Below are 21610 nucleotides of genomic sequence, written 5' to 3' on the forward strand. Positions count from 1 at the left end.
TCCAACCAGTCTATGCTGAACATAACCCCAAGCTGAACTAGTCCCGCCTGCCTGCTCCTGGCCCATATCCCTCCAAACCTTTCTTATTCATGTACTTATCTAAACATCTTTTAGACGTTGTAATTGTACTGACATTTACCACTTCCGCAGGAAGTGTATTCCATATGTGGACCACCGTCTGTGTAAAAAAATTGCCCCTTATGTCATTTTAAATCTTTCTCTTCTCACCTTAAAAATATGCCCCATAGTTTTGAACTTCCCCAGCTTAAGAAAAAGACCCTTGCCATTCACCCTGTCTATTATGTCCCTTATGATTTTATAAACCCCAATAAGGTCACCCCTCAACCTCCTAAGCTCCAGTGAAAAAGTCCCAGTCTTCCCAGTCTATTTTTATATCTCAAACCATCTATTCCCAGCAATATCCTGGTAAATCTTTTAAAAGCCCTTTCCAGTTAAATAATATCTTTTCCATAACAGGGCAATCAGAACTGGAAACAACATTCCAGAAGAGGGCTCATCAACATCCTGTACAACATCAACATTACTTCCCGACTCCAAACACAAGAGTCTGGGCAATGAAAGCAAGTATGCTAAATGCCATTTTAACCACCCTGTCCACATGTGATGCAACCTTAAAAGAATTATATACCTGCGTCCCTAGGTACCTCTGTTCTACAACACTATCCAAAGCCCCACTATTAATTATATATGCTCTATCCTCGTTTGTAGTACCAAAATGCAATACCTCGTGTTTATCCAGAATGAAGTCCATCCGCCATTTTTCAACCCAATGATCCATTTGATCAAGATCCCTTGGTAATCTTAGAAAACCTTCCTCACTGTCTACTGTGCCACCAATTTTGGTCTTACTAACCATGTGTGTGTGTTGATCTTACTAACCATGCCTGCTCCAGTAGTGATGTTCTCTGATGTTGCAGGTGCCTTTTAAATGCATTTATGTTGCTGTCGAATTGAACAATGTTGGTAAGGGAAACTGATGCGAACTGGGACAGAAAGGGGAAGCAGAACCACCCTGAGTGAAGCCAGGGGAATCTAGAATGCCAACATGGGCTGGGGAGCTCTGCTCTACCCTGAGCTGTACATAATCCATGGTACTGGGCCAATGGGGTCACAACACAATGTGAGGTGTGAAAGGAAAATAATAACAGAGCAGCAGAGATGACCCAACCATACCCCTCCTTGCGTTGGTGTTTTCAGGAGAGGATCTGCACCTGGTGTGATTCAGCATATGAAAGGCTGACCTGAGTCACGGTTTGAATCAGAGATAATGGGAACAGCAGATGCTGGAGAATCCAAGATAACAAAGTGTGGAGCTGGATGAACACAGCAGGCCAAGCAGCATCTTAGGAGCACAAAAGCTGACGTTTCAGGCCTAGACCCTTCATCAGAAAAGGACCCTTTTCTGATGAAGCGTCTAGGCCCGAAACGTCAGTTTTTGTACTCCTAAGATGCTGCTTCGCCTGCTGTGTTCATCCAGCCCCACACTTTGTTATCATGGTTTAAGTCAGTGTGCTCAGGAGTGTCTGCACCTAAATCGCACCGCAGGGTCAAAGCACAGTAGATGTACACATGTAGACAGGTATTTAACACATCACACCATTGCATGGAATGTAATTTTTTCTAGCAGTGTGAAGCACAATACTGCTAGCCAAAAATCAGTGCAAACAGCATTTTGCTAAATACCCTGAGCCAACAGTTCAGCGCTCTCTGAATAGCCTCTAAAACAGCCACAGGTCCTTTGAAGCTATCTGCTAAACACATCAACCAAAAGCTTATTTGTGCATTGATGCTATTGTTCCTTCTCTTCTCAGCTCTCTGTGTGATGGGCAGGCCCATTCCAGTGAGAATGAGATTGTTCTGTCTGACTGTGTTGTCTGAGGAAGTGCCTGAGACAGAGATTATACCGCCGTCCGCAGAGCTAATGGTTGTTTATTTTAACATTGGCCGCTGCCTCGGCCTTTTGCCCTGATTCAGAGCTTTCAAATAGCGCTGATGATTTTGACAGATCTTTGGTAAGTGCCTAATGGTCACTTGAGGGGCTGTAAATCACAGACGAGCTGACAGCATGCTGCTAGTCACCTAAATTCTCACCATTTTCAATCTGGGATAGATCCTGAGTGGTGGTGCCATCTCCAATTGCTTAACAAAGCCCCACGCAACAGAATGTGGTCTGTAATGTAATTGGGCTATTGAAGAGCTGCCTTGCAGGTAGTGTAGAAAACACCGAGCAACTGATAGGTGCAGGTGGTATAGTCTGTAGATATACCGGAACCTGCTGCTTGTAATGACAATATAAAAAGCTGAACAAATGAACAGAACAACATTGAAGGGCCACATCCTCATAAGTGTGAATTATTTTTGAACTGAATTAGCTTTGTTACCACATTACTCAACAGTGAAAAGTTTACACCTACAGTACCATCTTAGGCACAAGATATTTCGGTACTGATGATTCAGTACACGTCCTTAGGGTGGCGAACATAAGAATTTCCACTCCCCCTGGAGTTTCCACTGCCATCTCCCCCCCCGCCAACATATTTGAGGTTTATGTCAGGGGTCAATTCCTGCTCGCACACTGTTTGCCTCGTCAGTTTACTTTTGCTCATCTACAGCACAATTCCCTAAATGGCCACACTGACAGCTCCAGCAGCAACACACCTCCACCTTGTGCACAGACAGTTCCTGCGCCCCTCACTTCCCCCACCCCACCAGTCATTCCCCAAATGCCCATCCCGGCAGCATCCCCTCCCCTAACACACCCTGATGCCAAAGTGCTGCTTAATTTTAGTACCTAGGTGTTGTTGAACTTGGTCTTCCCAAAAAAGAAGAATGAAAACAAAATTGCCCTACAGCATTTTACAGCCAATGAAATACAAATGCGTTGTAGCGGCTGTTGTAATGTAAAACTCACCATGCAGATTGCAGGATACTAATGGAATGGGGAAAGTCATTTGTCTCGTCTCAATTGAACTATTCAGAAAGACCCTAATGTTCTCCCATTAATCCAGCAATTGTCTTTCAAATGATTCCAGATACTTTGTCTCTGTTTACACCATCTTAAGTGTCTCTATGCATTGATCACCCTAAGGCCGAAGAATTTCCTGATATCAGATGCAAAATTATCATTTAATATGAATTTGTTTTGTATCCCAGTTCAACATTAGACTACATTAATATTCTTGACTATCTAGTCCCACGTTATTTTTCTACATTCATATTCCTTCACTGATATATTTAATAGTGTCTGTTGTTTCTCACATTTCTTCAATGGGATCCAGGACTAATGAACAGCTCAGAAATGCAGTCCTACAGCACCAACACAATGTCACTTAGATAACAAGGTGTAGAGCTAGATGAACACAGCAGGCCAAGCAGCATCAGAAGAGCAGGAAGGCTGACATTTCAGGCCTAGACCCTTCTTCAGAATTGGGGGAGGAGAAGAGCGTTCTGAAATAAATAGGGAGAGAGGGGGATAGAGAAGATGGATAGAGGAGAAGATAGGTGGAGAGGAGACAGGCAGGTGTTCATCCAGCTCCACACCTTGTTATCTCAAAGAGGCGAGGATGGAACTAGTAAAGGTGAGTGTAGGTGGGGAGCTAGGGAGGAGATAGGTCAGTCCAGGGAGGACGGACAGGTCAAGAGGGTGGGATGAGATTAGTAGGTAGGAGGTGGTGGTGGGGCTTGAGGTGGGAAGAGGGGATAGGTGGGAGGAAGGACAGGCTAGGGAGGCAGGGACAAGCTGGGCTGGTTTTGGGATGCGGTGGGGTGAGGGGAGATTTTGAAGCTTGTGAAGTCCATATTAAGGGTCTAGGCCCGAAACGTCAGCCTCCCTGCTCCCTGATGCTGCTTGGCCTGCTGTGTTCATCCAGCTCTACACCTTGTTATCTCAGATTCTCCAGCGGCTGCAGTTCCTACTATCTCTGAAACAATGTCACTTTGTCTTGTTAACCAGAACCAGTTAATTAACAAGACTAAAAATGTTCTCCTACATCCAGAGCTCTTTTGGTTTTCATTCAGCTAAAAAAGAGTTGGATAGCATCAATTACCACAAATAACAGATTTGCATTGGTTATTAAAAGAAAACCTGTGAGATAATTAAAGCCTGTTTACAGGGAGAATAAGCACAGGAGCTAACAAAGGCTAAAGAACTCGATTGCCCTAGTTACTGCCTATTGTAAAGCAATAATTTTCAGGCTCAGCAGGTCTGGCAGCATCTGTGAAGAAAAAAGTCAGAGTTAACGTTTCGGGTCCAGTGACTCTTCCTCAGAACTGACCAACAAGACGTTAACTCTGATTATTTCTTTTTACCCTTGCTGCCAGACGTGCTGAGCCTTTCTAGCAACTTCTGTTTTTATTCCTGATTTACATCATCTGCAGTTCTTTCGGTTTCTATTCATTTTCAGGCCTTTAATAGCGATACATTCAAATTGCAATTATAATGCACTTGTTGCCTGTCATTCCATTAGATCACTGGTGTAAGTTAGTAATTTAAATCCCAAGGGAAGACAGTTGTAAGATATTCACTGTAATACTGTTTATGAGATCAACATTGACCAGGGATCACAAGGTGTAGAGCTGGGTGAACACAGCAGGTCAAGCAGTCCTGCTCCTAAGATGCTGCTTGGCCTGCTGTGTTCATCCAGCTCTACACCTTGTTATCTCAGATTCTCCAGCACCTGCAGTTCCTACTATCTCTTGACCAGTGATCAGATCTGAGCACTTATCAAGGTTCCAAAGCTCAGCTACTGGCTGAAGAGACTGCGAGAGTCACAGAGTCATAAAACAGTCCAACTATTCCATGCAGACCAAGTTTTCCAAACTAAAGCTAGTCCCATTTTCCTGGGATAGGGGTAATGGGAACTGCAGATGCTGGAGAATCCAAGATAACAAAGTGTGGAGCTGGATGAACACAGCAGGCCAAGCAGCATCTTAGGAGCACAAAAGCTGAAGTTTGACAATTGTTGATACCTTCTAAATGTCTACCAGAATGTTGTAGCACACTGAGCTGTGAGAACTGATGACTAACATCGAGGAAATTTCACACAAAGAACAGTTGTAGATCATTTGATATGAGAAACAATGGTGTATATTTGACAAATTATATAATGCCTGTTACTCATGACGATGTAGATCATATTTCACGCATATGATAATATCTACAGCTTATGGCACATAATGTGTTATATACAAAGGTCTGCATTAGTACAACGTACAGAATCATAGAATCTCTACAATGTGGAAACAAGCCATCAGCCCATAATCATTCTTTGAAGAGCACCCCACCCAATCTCTGTAACCCTGCATTTCTCTTGGCTAACCCATCTAGCCTACACATCCCTGGACACTATGGGCAACTTAACATGGCCAATCCACTTTAACTTGCACATCTTTGGACTGTGGTGGGAAATTGGAGCAAAGCCATGCATACGCAGGGAGAATATGCAAACTCCACACAGACAGTCACCTGAGGGGTGGAATTGAACCAAGGTCGCTGGTGCTAGGAGGCAGCAGTGCTAACCACCGAGTCACCATGCTGCTCCCAATGAAAGACCTTCATTATAATATCAATAGGGCCCAGGCTATCTATTATTTATGCAGGTCCTGTCACTGCTGCTAATAAATAGAGTCTATCATTTACTATAATACCTACGAGCGTTATCATTTTCTGTAATATACAGAGGTGCTATTATTTGGTAGAATATAGTGGAGGATCTGTCCTTCACTATAACGTATACAGGGCCTGTTTTCCTACAATGTACATAAGGCGGATTATTCACTGCAATATCTGTTGGGTGTGTTACTCACTACAGTATATACAAAGTCTAGCATTCACTACAATATGTGCTGTCAGTCAGTATAATATTACTGAGGGCCTGTCATCTTTATTTATACAAGGCCTGTTATTTCCTGCAAATAAAGCCTGTGATCTGTCAAGTGTAACATCTGTGAGAACCTGCTCTGCTGTGTCACATAATAAACCTGATATTTGCCAATCTGATGTCAATTTGCAAAGCTGTGGATGGAGCGAGCAGCAGGAACTGGAGAGAGTTGGCATGTGAATGGGCAGTAAATGCAGCCATCATTCCAGATGCCCCGTGACCTACATTGTTGGGTGCAATACATGCAAAGGCTGAATTCTCAGGCACTTGGTGCCAGTGCTGACCTTGCAGCTTCCACAGTACGGGTCAGGAAATAGCAGGCATGCAGCTGACAGCTTTTCACCCACAGTGGATACACAACAGTTGACAGAGCAGCTTCACATATAAACAATGGGGTGAGGATGCCCACTAGCACTGTGCAGTCAGAAAGTCAACCCAGCATAGCCAGCTGCCTCAGTATGTGAAGGGACCACTCAACATGGTATGCACAAGAGGGATAAGTTCCTCTTTGGTCATGCTCAGCCATAGCTCAGTGCCCTAACAGATATTTGTTCAAATGACAGAATTTTACTTGGAAGAGCATCAAAAGCCGACTGCAGCACCTCTTATCCTAACTTTGGTGGATACCCCTTTCTAACAGCGTTGTGGGTGTGCCTGCACTGCAATGAGAGATGGGCGATAGGTGTTGCCCTAGGCAACAATGCCCACATTAAAGCTGACAGCACAATAGCCTTGCTTATGCTCTGCCCTTAATGAACACGTTGCAAAGTGACTGCCTGCATCATAGCACAGGTCACATGAATAATGCCAGGCCAGGAAACACATTAGTACAATTTCCATCCAAATAGCCCACATCCTGTGTGAAAAAAAACTTTAAAAAACAACTTTAATGGAAACCCTGGCCAATTTTGAACATGAATGCAATTTCTGTGGAGCGTACAAGAGTTGAAAATAAATGATGGACCTGCCCCACATTAACGTTGGCTGAAGTGTCAATGAGCAGACCCTTCCTTCCTATTTTGGTAGCAGACGTATGGATGGGATTTTTCACATGGAGGGGTTTCCAGCTCCACCAATCAAAGAGTTGACAAGGAATGTGACCACACTAATACTATTTGCCCTACAGCCATTTACTCTCCGCTGGGGTGTTGACTGTCTTGCGATGAGCTGGCTGCCCTCAAATGGGGTGGAAATCCCACCCTACAGATTTGCTGGTCAATTTCTCTGTTGTCTCAACAGTGTCAGGTTTGAGCGGTGGACACTGCTGGGACTACGTCAAGCAAGCGGAGGTAATGGGGCTATAGGCTGAAGCAAAGTCTGAGATATTCACAGGAATCGGCAGGCAAGCTCCAGGCTAAAGCACTGGAGGGCCAGGACCTGGACACCAGGTGATGACAGGCATGATCTTGGTCGTAAGTGTTGCTTCCGATGGGCACTGGGGAACGCCAAAGTAAATGTGCCACCCGTTGTTCAACATCAGCATATCCTTCCATGGTTCTGTTTTGACATTGGCCTCTCCTTGCCACTGATCACTTGCTAGAGATGTGAGATGAGGAACTTGAATGGCTATTAATTGGTCACTTAAGGGCCTCAATAGGTCTCAGAGTGGATGAGCCTCCCAAAGACCCCAAGAGCCCCATAGAATGTAAGATAGCTCAGGGGCTAGCAGACCACACTATAACCCCCTGCCTTTAAGTACTTGGCAAGGGTGTGTAAAATCTGACACCTAACATCGTCACGGTCAAACTCACTGATAATTTACACTGGCTCCAGACAGCAGCCATGGTTAATCTGCCAGGCGTTGCAGTGCCTCCTGAAACAAATGCCCACTCCTGCAAGTCGAAGGTAAGAAGGATTATTCACCTCCAGCACAGACACCCAGGAAGTTGTCCACACCTATCGCCACTCTGGTAGAAGTACATTTGCATCTTCTGATCCAATTGTCTTTTGGGTGGGAACAAAAGTAAGGTTCTCTCCCATTTACACCAAACATCATATATCTAACTTCCGCGCTAAGGCTTCACTAGCCCAAATAATGTGGTGCCAATTCTTTTCCTTTTGAGTTTATCTTTGACCTCCACTGACCTTCGCTTCCCTAAAACATAACAAGGGAGAAAGACTGTGTCTCATTGTTTCACAATTAATCAATCAGATGGGATCACACTGTATCCCATTATTTTCCAATCAGTCCACACAAGTTTCAGACTGCACCATTTCCCAAAAACATAGCATGTGCTTCAGACTATCTCACAGTAGAATGCTGCTGAGGATGTTATAACAGTGATTGGTGTTACCCTAATTGTGCTTTCTCAACCTTGCTAAAAATTAGAAAACTGGACATTAAACATGATTAAGCCATGGACATGTTGATGAGATTTTTAATAATAATAGGGATATTAACTGTAAAATCGTGTTCAGTCTGCATAACTATATATCACTTACTGTGGTGCAGATTACTAAGTGTGGATTTTATGAAGGTATTTCCTCTGTACTTACCAGAGTGCTGTGGGTCCCAAAAGAGATTTCTTCCACAATGTCACGCAGTCCAGCCAGTGCACAGAGTGGAAAGGGCTGGCCTTTGGCTGGGATTCTCTGTCTGTCTGTCTCTCTCTCTCTTTCTCTCTCTGTCTCGCTGCAGGTGTTTCTGACTGTTCCACACTGCTTACTGCCAGGAATCCTCAATGCAGCAGTGAGAATCCCAGGATAAAGCCATAACTGATGACAGGCATCAACCTTCTTAGTCACTAAGAACCTGTGCTGTGGAGCAAGGTAGCTCGTCAGGAGCTCATAGTCAGTGGAAAGAGAACTATTTGAACTGATTGACTGTTGTGCCTGGGGCTGGGGCAGGGGAGGTTTGCTGGCTTTGAGCCAGATGCACACACTCAATCCAGTGACAGTAGTGGGTTGGCCCACAAGTGTAATTAACAGGAATTGCTGATCGAGAGAGCTCCCTACTGCAGCCTAAACAGAAATAAGTGGCCTTAACCCATTAAATAATCTGACAGAGCTCCATCAGTAAAATGAGGAGGCTGTATTGTACACAGCCATTAACTCTTTCTGCTCTTGCTCCTTTCTGGCACACAGCAACTGCAGGGATATTAAGCATCGGAAAAACGCCTTTTAAATAATAATGAAAACACGTTATCCACTTTGTTCATTGTAGGGGGTCTGGATTTGCTTTGTCAGCTGTGATTTAGTGGGTGAAAAATTAGTCTTTGAATTAGAACACTTTAGGTTAATGTCCCAGGCTAGACAATAACACATTAAATCTAAGTTACTTTGCAGTTCTGAGGGAATGCTGCCATTTGGGGTAAACGTCTTTTAAATGGCATATTAAAACAGAGGTACCATCTCCCTTTTGCATTGGACATAAAAGATTTTATTGCAGAAGTTATAGGAAGGACATCATCAAGCTGGAGAGGGCACAGAAAATATTTATTAGGATGTTAATGAAAAGGAGAGATATAGAAATAGACTGGAAAATTTGGGACTTTTTTTCCCTGGAATGTAAGAGGTTGAGGGGTGGCCTCATTGAGGTTTATAAAATCATGAGGAGCACTGGTAAGGTGAATGGCAAAGTTCTTTTCCCTAGAGTGGGGAGGCCAAAACTAAAGGGCATATTTTTAAAGTGAGAGGGGAAAGCTTTTATACAGAGAGTGGTTCGTGTGTGGAATGAACTGCCAGAGAACGTGTTGGATGCAGGTACAGTTACAACATTTAAGGATTTAATTTGGATAAGGACGTGAATAGGAAAGGCTTGGAGGGATATGGGCCAAATGCAGGCAGATGGTTTAGGAACATGATCAGCTTGGGCTGTTTGACCAAAGGGTCTGTTTCAGAGTTGTATGACTCAATGACTCTAAATGTGCCCTTTACCTAAGGTAGTTAAAACTTATTATCTGAGCATTATTTTATTGCTGATGGTGGGAGCTTGGTGCATGCAAATTGGCACTTCAAAGGTTACTGTGTAAACTGCAAATACTACATTGAGGTGACACAAGAGTACATATGGACAGAGAGACACTTTACATCCTTCTTAATCAGCTGAAAACAGCAGCCAGTGTCAAAGAAGTTCTGAGGAAACTGTTTCAACTGGATGGCATGTGTAATCCAGTAGTTAATAATCAACCTACTGTCCGTGCTGCTTCTCATCGGGAGTTAAAGACCCTGTTTCACTCTGTGAACGGAGCGAATCCTGAACCTGAAATGTTGCAATTTTAGAACTGGTGCAACATGCACATTTTTCAATTTAAAAATTTTCCAACCAATCAGCACTGTCCTCTCATGTAGTATAAACAATGTTTTCCCTTTACATTGGGTTATCTTGCCTGATGAGTGCAAGATGAACAATACCAATATGATACGTCCCCTTTTCTCCTCAAAAACAAGTCCGATACTTACCTGAAATAAGTATAAAATACTGCAGAATCTGGAAGTCTGAAATAAAACAGAAGATGTTGGAAAATATCAGCAAGTCTGGCAGAATCTGGGAAACAGAGTTAACATTGCAAGTCCAAATGACTCTGCTCCTAACTTTTAAAGGCAACAAATACATTGGCGGGGTGGGGGGGGCACTGTGACTTAGTGGTTTGCAACGCTGCCACGCAGTGGCAAGGACCCAGATTTGATCCCACCCTTGGGTGACTGCCTATGTGGAGTTTGCATGTTCTCCCAAGCCTGCATGGGTTTCTTCCTGCAGTTCAAAGTCAAGCAGATGTGCCATGCTAAATTGCCCATAGTGTCCACACATGGGCAGGCTAAGTGGATTAGCCATGGGAAATGCAGGATTATGGGGATGCACCAGAGGGTTGGTGCAGACTTGATGGGCCTAATGGCCTCTAGCTGCACTGCAGGGGTTCTATGAAATATACCCATGAACATAACCAGCTGATGCACATTGAAAAAATGGAGAAAAACATCAGAGCTCTGTGAGGGAGTTGAACTAATTAGATCAGACTTTCAAAGAGCTGACATAAAGGCTCAATTAGTCAAATGAATTTCCAAGTTCTTTTGGTTCAATGTGGCCTAAACAAAGATCTGTAAAAGGACATTTCAGTTGTTCTTTGACTTGTCACTGCTATCAAAGGAAGATTGTCAGTGCCATAAGGGAGGGAAAACATTTAGCAAACATTAGTACTAGTGCTGGTGAAAACAGGCTCAAATTTCCACTGCCTAGGCTGTGGGATTCAAACTATGGCTATTGAAAAGCAAGATACTCAAATGACCTTTCGACACACCATTTAGGAATTTGCATTTGAAAAGCTTCAACTGGGCTGATTAACCTTCTTCTTGCATGGAGCATTGCACAAGTGAGGGGACTGCAAATATCTTGGACACAAGTAACTCTTTTGAGTTATTCTCAGAGACCTTAAAAACAGACACAGCTAGGTCCGTCTGCTGTCAACACAGTGTGGAGCCGGAGGAACACAGCAGGTCAGGCAGTATCAGAGGAACAGGAAAGTTGATGTTTCCGGTCAGGGCCCCTCATCGGTCCTGACCAGAAATGTCAACTTTCCTGCTCCTCTAATGCAGCCTGACCAGCTGTGTTCCTCCAACTCCGCACTGTATCGACTCTGACTCCAATGCCTACAGTTCTTGCTATCTTGTGGTGATGTTGAATGGATTAGTTATCTAGAGCCCCAAGCTAATGTTCTGGGACGAAAACAGAAATTACTGGGAAAACACAGCAGATGTGGCAGCATCTGAGGAGTGAAAGGAGAGTTAATATTTCAGGTCTACTGAGCCCTCTGCAGAACTGTGTTTTTGTTTATTGCCTAATGTTCCGAGAACTGGCTTTGAATCCCACCAAGGCAAACGGTGAAATTTGAATTTAGTTAGTATCTGGAATTAAAAAGCTAGCCCCATAGGTATGAGAGATAATGGGAACTGCAGATGCTGGAGAATCCGAGATAACAAAGTGTGAAGCTGGATGAACACAGCAGGCCAAGCAGCGTCTTAGGAGCACAAAAGCTGACGTTTTGGGCCTAGACCCTTCATCAGAATTTGTTATCTCCAACAGGGTATAAACCCATTTGCTTCACCGATTTAAGGAAGGAAATCTGCCTCATGTGATCAGGCCTATACGTGACTCCAGACCCACAGCAGTGTGGTTGAATCTTAACAATTAGGAATGGACAATAAATGAGCCTAGCCAGCAATGCCCATATCCCATGACAGCATTAAAAAATAAAGCACCAAGCCATCACTGGAGTAAAAGAGGGAGTAAGTGATGATTCACTTGCTCAGGGAGCTAGTCAGACCTCATCTGGAACTGTGTTTAATCCTGGCACTACTTGTCAAGAAGAACACATCAATCTTGAGGACTGTGTTGGAGATTCACCACATCACATTTACAATGATACTTGTATTAAATGGATTATGTTCTGAGAACAGCTCACACAAACAAGCTTGTATTCCCTTGTGTTTAGATGTTTGGGGGCTGATCTGATTGTGGTGTTTAAAATGATGCAGTGATAAGGAAAATATGAATTAGTAGTTTCATCTGGTGAGAGAACAAGGACAACATAATCCCAACAATAGAAATAGGCCATTTAGGATGCACATTAGGAAGTATTTTTTCCACATAAGGGACAGGAGAAACTTGGAATCCTCTCCACTGGAAAGTTGGGGGGTGGAAAGCAATTTTCAAGACTGATTTCGATCCTGAGGGGTGAGATATTCAAATGGAGCAGAAATAGAAACTGAAAATGCTGGAAATGAACAGCAAATAAGGCAGCACCTGTGGAGAGAGAAAAAAAAACAGTGGCCACTTCTGAATCCTTCCCAAAATCCACAAACCTGCCCGCCCTGGTCGACCCATCGTCTCAGCCTGCTCCTGCCCCACCGAACTCATCTCCACCTATCTGGACTCCATTTTCTCCCCTTTGGTCCAGGAACTCCCCACCTACGTCCGTGACACCACCCACGCCCTCCACCTACTCCAGAACTTCCAATTCCCCGGCCACCAACACCTCATATTCACCATGGACGTCCAGTCCCTGTACACCTGCATTCCGCATGCAGATGGCCTCAAGGCCCTCCGCTTCTTCCTGTCCCGCAGGCCCGACCAGTCCCCCTCCACCGACACTCTCATCCGCCTAGCTGAACTCGTCCTCACACTCAACAACTTCTCTTTTGACTCCTCCCACTTCCTACAGACTAAGGGGGTGGCCATGGGCACCCGCATGGGCCCCAGCTATGCCTACCTCTTTGTAGGTTACGTGGAACAGTCCCTCTTCTGCACCTACACAGGCCCCAAACCCCACCTCTTCCTCCGGTACATTGATGACTGTATCGGCGCCGCCTCATGCTCCCCAGAGGAGCTCGAACAGTTCATCCACTTCACCAACACCTTCCACCCCAACCTTCAGTTCACCTGGGCCATCTCCAGCACATCCCTCACCTTCCTGGACCTCTCAGTCTCCATCTCAGGCAATCAGCTTGTAACTGATGTCCATTTCAAGCCCACCGACTCCCACAGCTACCTAGAATACGCCTCCTCCCACCCACCCTCCTGCAAAAATTCCATCCTCTATTCCCAATTCCTCCACCTCCGCTGCATCTGCTCCCACGATAAGACATTCCACTCCCGCACATCCCAGATGTCCAAGTTCTTTAAGGACCGCAACATTCCCCCCACAGTGATCGAGAACGCCCTTGACCGCGTCTCCCGTATTTCCCGCAACACATCCCTCACACCCCGCCCCCGCCACAACCGCCCCAAGAGGATCCCCCTCGTTCTCACACACCACCCTACCAACCTCCGGATACAACGCATTATCCTCCGACACTTCCGCCATTTACAATCCGACCCCACCACCCAAGACATTTTTCCATCCCCACCCCTGTCTGCTTTCCGGAGAGACCACTCTCTCTGTGACTCCCTTGTTCGCTCCACACTGCCCTCCAACCCCACCACACCCGGCACCTTCCCCTGCAACCGCAGGAAATGCTACACTTGTCCCCACACCTCCTCCCTCACCCATATCCCAGGCCCCAAGATGACATTCCACATTAAGCAGAGGTTCACCTGCACATCTGCCAATGTGGTATACTGCATCCACTGTACCCGGTGCGGCTTCCTCTACATTGGGGAAACCAAGCGGAGGCTTGGGGACCGCTTTGCAGAACACCTCCGCTCAGTTCGCAACAAACAACTGCACCTCCCAGTCGCAAACCATTTCCATTCCCCCTCCCATGCTTTAGATGACATGTCCATCATGGGCCTCCTGCACTGCCACAATGATGCCACCCGAAGGTTGCAGGAACAGCAACTCATATTCCGCCTGGGAACCCTGCAGCCATACGGTATCAATGTGGACTTCACCAGTTTCAAAATCTCCCCTTCCCCTACTGCATCCCAAAACCAGCCCAGTTCGTCCCCTCCCCCCACTGCACCACACAACCAGCCCAGCTCTTCCCCCCCACCCACTGCATCCCAAAACCAGTCCAACCTGTCTCTGCCTCCCTAACCGGTTCTTCCTCTCACCCATCCCTTCCTCCCACCCCAAGCCGCACCCCCATCTACCTACTAACCTCATCCCACCTCCTTGACCTGTCCGTCTTCCCTGGACTGACCTATCCCCTCCCTACCTCCCCACCTATACTCTCTCCACCTATCTTCTTTACTCTCCATCTTCGGTCCGCCTCCCCCTCTCTCCCTATTTATTCCAGTTCCCTCTCCCCATCCCCCTCTCTGATGAAGGGTCTAGGCCCGAAACGTCAGCTTTTGTGCTCCTGAGATGCTGCTTGGCCTGCTGTGTTCATCCAGCCTCACATTTTATTATCTTGGCCACTTCTGAAGGTAGGTCGCAGGCCTGAACTGTAAATTTTCTCTCTCCATGGATACAGTGGATGCTGAGTATTTCCAGCACTTCCTGCTTTAATCCAGCCTCTTCAGCAGTTTGTTTCTGCGATGGGGAGCAGAGGTAGGTTTGAGGTGCGTTTCATAATTGAACAGAGAAATGGACTCAAAGGACTGAATGGCTTGCCCTCACTTCTTATGTTACCTTATCATATGAGTTATTAGCTGTTGAGGATTTGATGGTTTTCGATACATTTCTACCAATTGCAAACTGAACCTCAAAATTTAATCCCAGATCTTGCATCCCGACTGGGCTAATTCCACACATGAACAGGAGCCATTTTGGTACTGTGGATAATCATTCTTGTCGTAAAGTGTGTAACACACTGTGGAATGTTATAGGTTTGTAAATTCAAGACTTTTTTTGTTTTTGCAGTGTTCCTGGAGTCCCTTCTGCCCTCTTCTCACAGACGGAGGATGGTGGTCCTTTCTGTTACCCCTGCTTACCAGAGTGGGACTTTATTTCTGATATCAAGCTCACCATCTGTGGCATGTTTTTAAATCAAACTTAGGCCATCAATGCTAAATGGTAGACACTAAAATCAACAAACAGATAAGACCTCAGATGGCCAAGTAGTGTTATTGCTGGATTGTTAATCCAGAGACCTAGGCAATGTTCCAGTTCAAATCCTCCTACGGCAGATGGTAGAATTTAGTAAAAATCTGGAATCAAGAGTCTAATGATGACAATGAATCCATTGTCAATTGTTGGAAACATGCATCTGGGTCGTTAATGCCCTTTAAGGAAGGAAGCTACCTTCCTTAACTGCAGGTGATCCCAGAACCACAGCAATATAGTTGTCTCCTAACTGCCCTCTGGGAAAATAAGGAAAGGCAAAAATTGCCTCAGCAGCAAGGCCCTGAAACATGAATGAATTTTTAAAAAGACATCATTCAGCTGATTGTGTCCTTGTTAGCTCACAATCACAACATACCTTTCAGTTCTTAATTAATCACCTTTTAGGTCACAGTTTTTTCTGTTCCTGGAATATCCAACCCCTTTGCATTTCTCATGAACCCACTGGATGTCTCAAAGTCCCTTTACAACACGTACAACTTGCTTCATCCTGCCTGTCAATGCAGAGTCAGCAAACTTGGCTACAAGACACCTGGGTTCCTCTATCCATGGAACCGTCACGATCTACCTGCAAACCCTACTCCAAGTCACGCACCATTCTGACTTGGAACTTTGTCACTGTGCCTCCCTGAACTCCATTCTGAACAGCATTGTAGATATGTGTGGCAATGCCACCCCCACCCATCCCCTCCTCCTGCCACTACCCACACACATACTGCTGAGGTTGAGGAAGGCAAGTGTCATTAAGGACAGGCAATAAAAATACTCAAAGGGTCACAGAGATGTACAGCACAGAAATAGGTCCTTCGGTCCAAATCATCTATGTCAACCAGAAATCCTAACTTAATCTAACCCTATTTGCCAGCATTTGGACCATATCCTTCTAAACCCTTCCTATTCATTTACCCATCCTGATGTCTTTTAAATGTAAGTGTACCAGCTTCTACCAATTCCTCTGGCAGATCGTTCTGTACACACACCACCCTCTGAGTGAAAATGATGCCCTTTAGATCCCTTTTAAATCTTTCCCCTCTCACCTTAAACCTATAGCCTCACGTTTTGGACTCCCCTACCCTGGGAAAAGACCTTGTTTATTCACGCTATCCATGCCCCTCATGATTTTATAAACCCTTACAAGATCACCCCCACAGCCTCCAAAGCAGCAGGGAAAATAGCCCCAGCCTATTCAGCCTCTCTCTCAGGTGCAAGCCTACCACTCCCACAACTTCATTGTAAATCTTTTCTGACCCCTTTCAAGTTTAACATCTTTCCTAATGCAAGGAGGCCAGGACTGAATGCAGTACTCCAAAAGTGGCCTTACTAATGTCCAGCGTATTGGCATTATCAGTGAAATCTATCTCCCAAATGTAAAAACAGAAGACAAAAAGGGTAAGAAGTACCTGAATGGCCCAAAAATTGGCAAGGACATGATTAAGGGATCAGCTAGTCTTTTCCCGAACCTCATACGTGTAACACCACTCAGAACAATGAGAGTTTCCTCATGCAATGGTTTATCTTATCTTGTTGAGAGACAAGAGTGCTGCATGTGGTACTGTAGACAGCTGCTACTGACCCTCCCCATCACTTCACCACGCGGCTCATTTCTACTTTTCATTGACTTGTTTGTGTTATGACAAACCGCGAGGTAGGTACAATAGCAATGTTCCACAAAGGGCCCAAACCTGCTGTCTCTGAGACGGGTGGTTTGGTGCCCGTTTCAGCCCTTTGTTGGACTTTGATACCTCCTGCTGTCTCCTGCAGGCCGAACCCACAGTCTGCCATTTCCAGTTACAGGCTGTCCATCTTTCACCTACACGATGATCCATTCAGCGTGTGAAGTGCTGAATACTTCATGAGTGCAAAGAAAGCACAAACTACCTCAGGAGAAAAGCTACAAAAGAAGCAAATTTAATACTTGAGCGATCTCATCAAGGAATTTTCTGGAATGAATGGTAGAGAGAAAGGAAGTTTAATTTATAGGCGACTTCTCACTGCATCAGAACATCTTAAAGCAGTTCACGGCCAGTAAAATATATTGCATTTGAAGTGAAGCTATGGTGTAATGTCCCTTTTAATTCTGAAACTAGAAGCTTGCTTGAGACCTATTCAGCCTGGGTAAACCTTTGGTGAGCTAAACAGATCACAGCAACTCTGAGAGAGGAAAAGAAAGCGAGCTAGATGCTCATGTTCATTTATGCAGATGTAGGAATTGGCTGATGAGTTACTTGAGTTTGGTTGTGATAACTGTTACAGTCGAATAATTATCAACCTGGAGCATCCACTTTTTTCAACAAACAATATTCAGGTTAGACTTGTTGTCACAGAGATAGCAGAATCCCGACCCGAAACGTCAAGCTTTCCTACTCCTCTGATGCTGCTTGGCCTGCTGTGTTCATCCAGCTTCACACCGTGTTATTTTAGGTTAGGCTGTTGGGATACTTTCACAAAAAACTAAACTTAATCGTCAGTGAAAATGTTAAAACTAGAATGGGCATTTATAAAATTTGAAACAAAGTATCATTATTCAAAGTGACACTGACTGTCCAAGCTGACAAAGAATGGCTATTTAGTTAGTCTACTTCACCTGGGGATGGCACAGTGGCTCAGTGGTTAGCACTGCTGCATTACAGCATCAGGGATGTAGGTTCAGTTCCACCCTTGGATGACTATCTGTGTGGAGCTTCTACATTGTCTCTGTCTCTGTTTGGGTTTCCTCTGGGTGCTGCTGTTTCCTCCTGCAGCCCAAAAATGTGCCCGTTAGGGATTTCAGGCCATGTGAAATGTAGGGTGGGATGCTCTTCAGAGGGTCAGTATGGACATGCCCCCACACTGTAGGGATTCTATGATATAATCCCGACAAAGGAGCATTACTCCGAAAGCTTGTGACTTTAAATAAATCTGGTGGTGTCGTGACTGTTGACTTTTTCCATGCCAGTCCAACACTGACATCGCCACATCACACGTAGTTAAGTACATAGGACTGTTAACTGTGTAGACAATTTAGAGTCTCCCTGTTCTGCTTGATTCAGAGAACTTACGTAACCTCTGTACTTCAAAGTGTGATATCCCTTTAAATTGCGGCAGTAAGTGTCTGGAGATCTGCGTTTTTCCTTTAGGAAATGAAAAAAAATGTCATATTTAGCCTCCCATCAGCTGCAATCTGAAAATATGGTAACAGCTGGAATAGCTAGAAAGCAGTATTGCATATGTTGACAGTCAGATTTCTAATTTAAGAAAACACTATGACATCTCGGTGATTAAGGTGAGAAAGTTTTCCAGCAGAATGTTGTTGTGTTCATTAGTGATTCATTACCCATACTGAACAGAAAAGGCACTTACCTTGTAATTAGTCATTAAGGAGCTATTTGAGCAATTAATGTCTTTCTTGAGGTAATGAATGAAAATTAATGACCATAATTTGACATCACTGTGAATTGAAGCACGCCTAAGCTGAGCACTGTCAAGCTGTTTACATCAAGATGTTATTATCAACCAGTTTAAAACTCTTGTGGTGAAATGAGATACACCAGTTAATCAGGATATTTGCGCAAATGGTAGGACTTTCTTTTGCTGCATTCTCTCATTCCCATCTCTCCTATTCGAACCACGCCCACAAAGAGTTACAGATTTTAAGAGATCCATGAACATTAAATACTCCCACAACTCAGTATGAGTGACCAGTCTATAGCTGCTAGCATCTAGGTAGTGGACGACAGAAAGGACAATAACAAATAGAACCAGTGACGCGGAAGATCTCAAACGGAAGCAGAAATCGCTGGAGAAATTCAGCAGGTCTGGCAGCAACTTTGGAGAGAAAACAGAGTTGATGTTTTGAGCCCAGTGTCATTCTGAAACATGAACTCTGCTTTCTCTGCACCAATGCTGCTGGGCTTGCTGAGTTTCTCCAGCACTTTCTGTTTTTTTTGGGACAGATAGGATACATTGGCCTTGGAGGGAGATTCATACAGATTCACCAGAGCTCAAATTACAAGCTGCGATTATGTAAATTGTCTTTTATTTCTTGGAATATGGAAATTTTGGGTCAGATTTGTTTGAAGTGGCGAGGATTTGATACGGGATATTTAAGGGTAAACAGAGAGAAACATTCTGCTGCACTGGGGAGTCCAGGTTAACAAGATTGATTCCTTAAAATCTAAGCCAGATGAGTCAGCAGTGAAGTGAGGAAACATTTTCTGGGTAGTTATGTGGACTTCCCTCTCAACAAAACCAGGATGTAAATTCAACTGATAATTTTAAACATAAAGACTGTGTCTTTTTTTAAATTTTCAGTATTCTTAATTGTGGACTGAAATGGGAAGAGGTCTGGTTTCAAAACTAAGGATTGCGGAGACGATTACTACATGTATTTCAAGGGCTGCATTTGTTGACACCAGCATGTGTAAACAGTGTGGAGCTGGAGGAACCGCAGCAGGTCAGGCGGCATCAGAGGAGCAGGAAAGCTGATGTTTTGGTTCGGGACCCTTCTTCTAAAGAAACATCAGTTTTCCTGCTCCTCTGATGCTGCCTGGCCTGCTGTGTTCCATAGCTCCACACTGTTATCTCAGACTCCAGCATCGGTAGTTCCTGCTATCTCTATGTAGCTAAGTACTGCTTTAAATTGTGTGTTTGTAGGTTTTTGAAGGATGTGGCCAGGATAAAGACATTAGATCAGGACTGCTGGGTGGGGAGAGAGAGAGGAAAAGGGCCAGAGGAATTGTGTAAAGGAGACAGAGGTGGAGACAGCACCGCCCCCTCCCCACCCGCCTCAGGTTCTGGGCCTCTGTGGCACCCTCATCCATAGGTTTCCATGCTTTCTTCCCTTACCACTCCACAGGAACACCCCCTTTCCCACATCCTCCCTCTCCACTGCTGAATCCCAGTTCAAAGTCGTATGTGCTTTCTTGTCCATGCATGGTACTGCATTAGTGTGTCAAACCTAAAGTCTACATTCGTGATTGGAAACTTGCGTGTGCACGTGCCCAGATGAGTATACATGTGTAATCACCTGCAGTGGCTGCTGCCAGCAAACACTGGCATTTTCAAAAAGCTGATTACCACTCCTCATTGTAAGTGCTGTTTGCACTGCTGCTTGTTCAAGCAGTGAGGAAGGGCTACGGATGGGCTGGAGCCAGGATTCTAGAGGGAGGTTCAGCAGGCAACAAGTTGCTAACTGGTCTATGGAAAGCTCTTCTGCCTGTCAACAACTATGTGATTGGCTCCCAGGTAATGGAACAACTTGTGGGTGTGAATGTTTGGTCAGAAGCTGTTAGACGTTCAGAAAGTAAGGAGATGGCCTCCTCTCTACAGTAAATAACACTCTGGGGCTGTAAAAATAACCCAGTTTATTTCACCTCAGCAGTTGCTGTAAGCTGTATCTCAGAGACTTTGTACGTGTGAACCAATCACAAGCAAGTGAAAGTAGCCTGGGGTGATCAAAGAGGAATGAGTCCTTACAAACCAAAAGGTTCATCACAGCAAACAGAATAGATAAGAACAGTTAAACCATGCTCCCTCAGCCTATCCCTTTGCCCATGTGTCTGTATGTGGGCATAGGAGAGTTTTATAAAAGGGTTGCTGTTTTATCTGGTAGACATATATATGATGGCTTAGCTGCAGCTTGAATTTAATATTTGTAATAAACAGTAAGTCTTGTCAAGTATTGAAACCAAGACTGTTTTTCATCAACCTGGATGTGAAAAACAGTAAGTTAGGGTGTTCTGAGTATTTTTATAATCTCTTTAATTTGTGTGATGGCTCTGGGAACAGTGGGGCTTGTTTACAAGTGCATCAGTCCATGTGTAACATAAATCTAATACTGATCCTTTATTTGCTATAAGTGTATTAAGAGGTTTGGAGTCAAGATGGGGGTAGATGGAGTTAGCATACAGAAGCTGTTGATGTGTCGCAGAAGAGTGCTGAAGAGGTTGGAAGTTACCGTTGCTAATTAGGTCATAAAGCCATGAGATATAGGAGCAGGAGTAGGCCATTCAGCCCATCAAGTTTCGTCTGCCATTCAGTGAGATCATGGCTGATCTGATAACTCTCCACTCCACTTTCCAACCCATAACCCTTTATTCCCTTACTCAGTAAAAATCTGTCTGTCTCAGCCTTGAATATACTTAACAATCCAACCTCATCAGTGCTCCGTGGTAAAGAATTCCATAGATTTACTACCTTCAGAGAGGAGAAATCCCTTCTTATCTCATTCTTATTTTGCAACCTGTTTTTCTGGGAGTCTAATCCAGCCCTTAGCTTCACTTGGATAGTAAC

General features: G+C 44.6%; 1 protein-coding gene across 2 annotated transcripts in view; it reads right to left on the reverse strand.

Moving 5' to 3' along the window:
* Nucleotides 1-8681, reverse strand: part of LOC125462625 (ras association domain-containing protein 8-like) — an 84760-nt gene extending 76079 nt beyond the window's left edge. For both annotated transcript variants that reach the window (XM_048552843.2, XM_048552844.2), the window contains exon 1: nt 8397-8681. The gene's annotated coding sequence lies outside the window, so the exon portion shown is untranslated. The remainder of the gene's footprint in view (nt 1-8396) is intronic.
* Nucleotides 8682-21610: the final 12929 nt, after the last annotated feature.

The sequence above is a fragment of the Stegostoma tigrinum genome, chromosome 21, assembly GCF_030684315.1.
Source record: "Stegostoma tigrinum isolate sSteTig4 chromosome 21, sSteTig4.hap1, whole genome shotgun sequence".
NCBI lineage: Eukaryota > Metazoa > Chordata > Chondrichthyes > Orectolobiformes > Stegostomatidae > Stegostoma > Stegostoma tigrinum.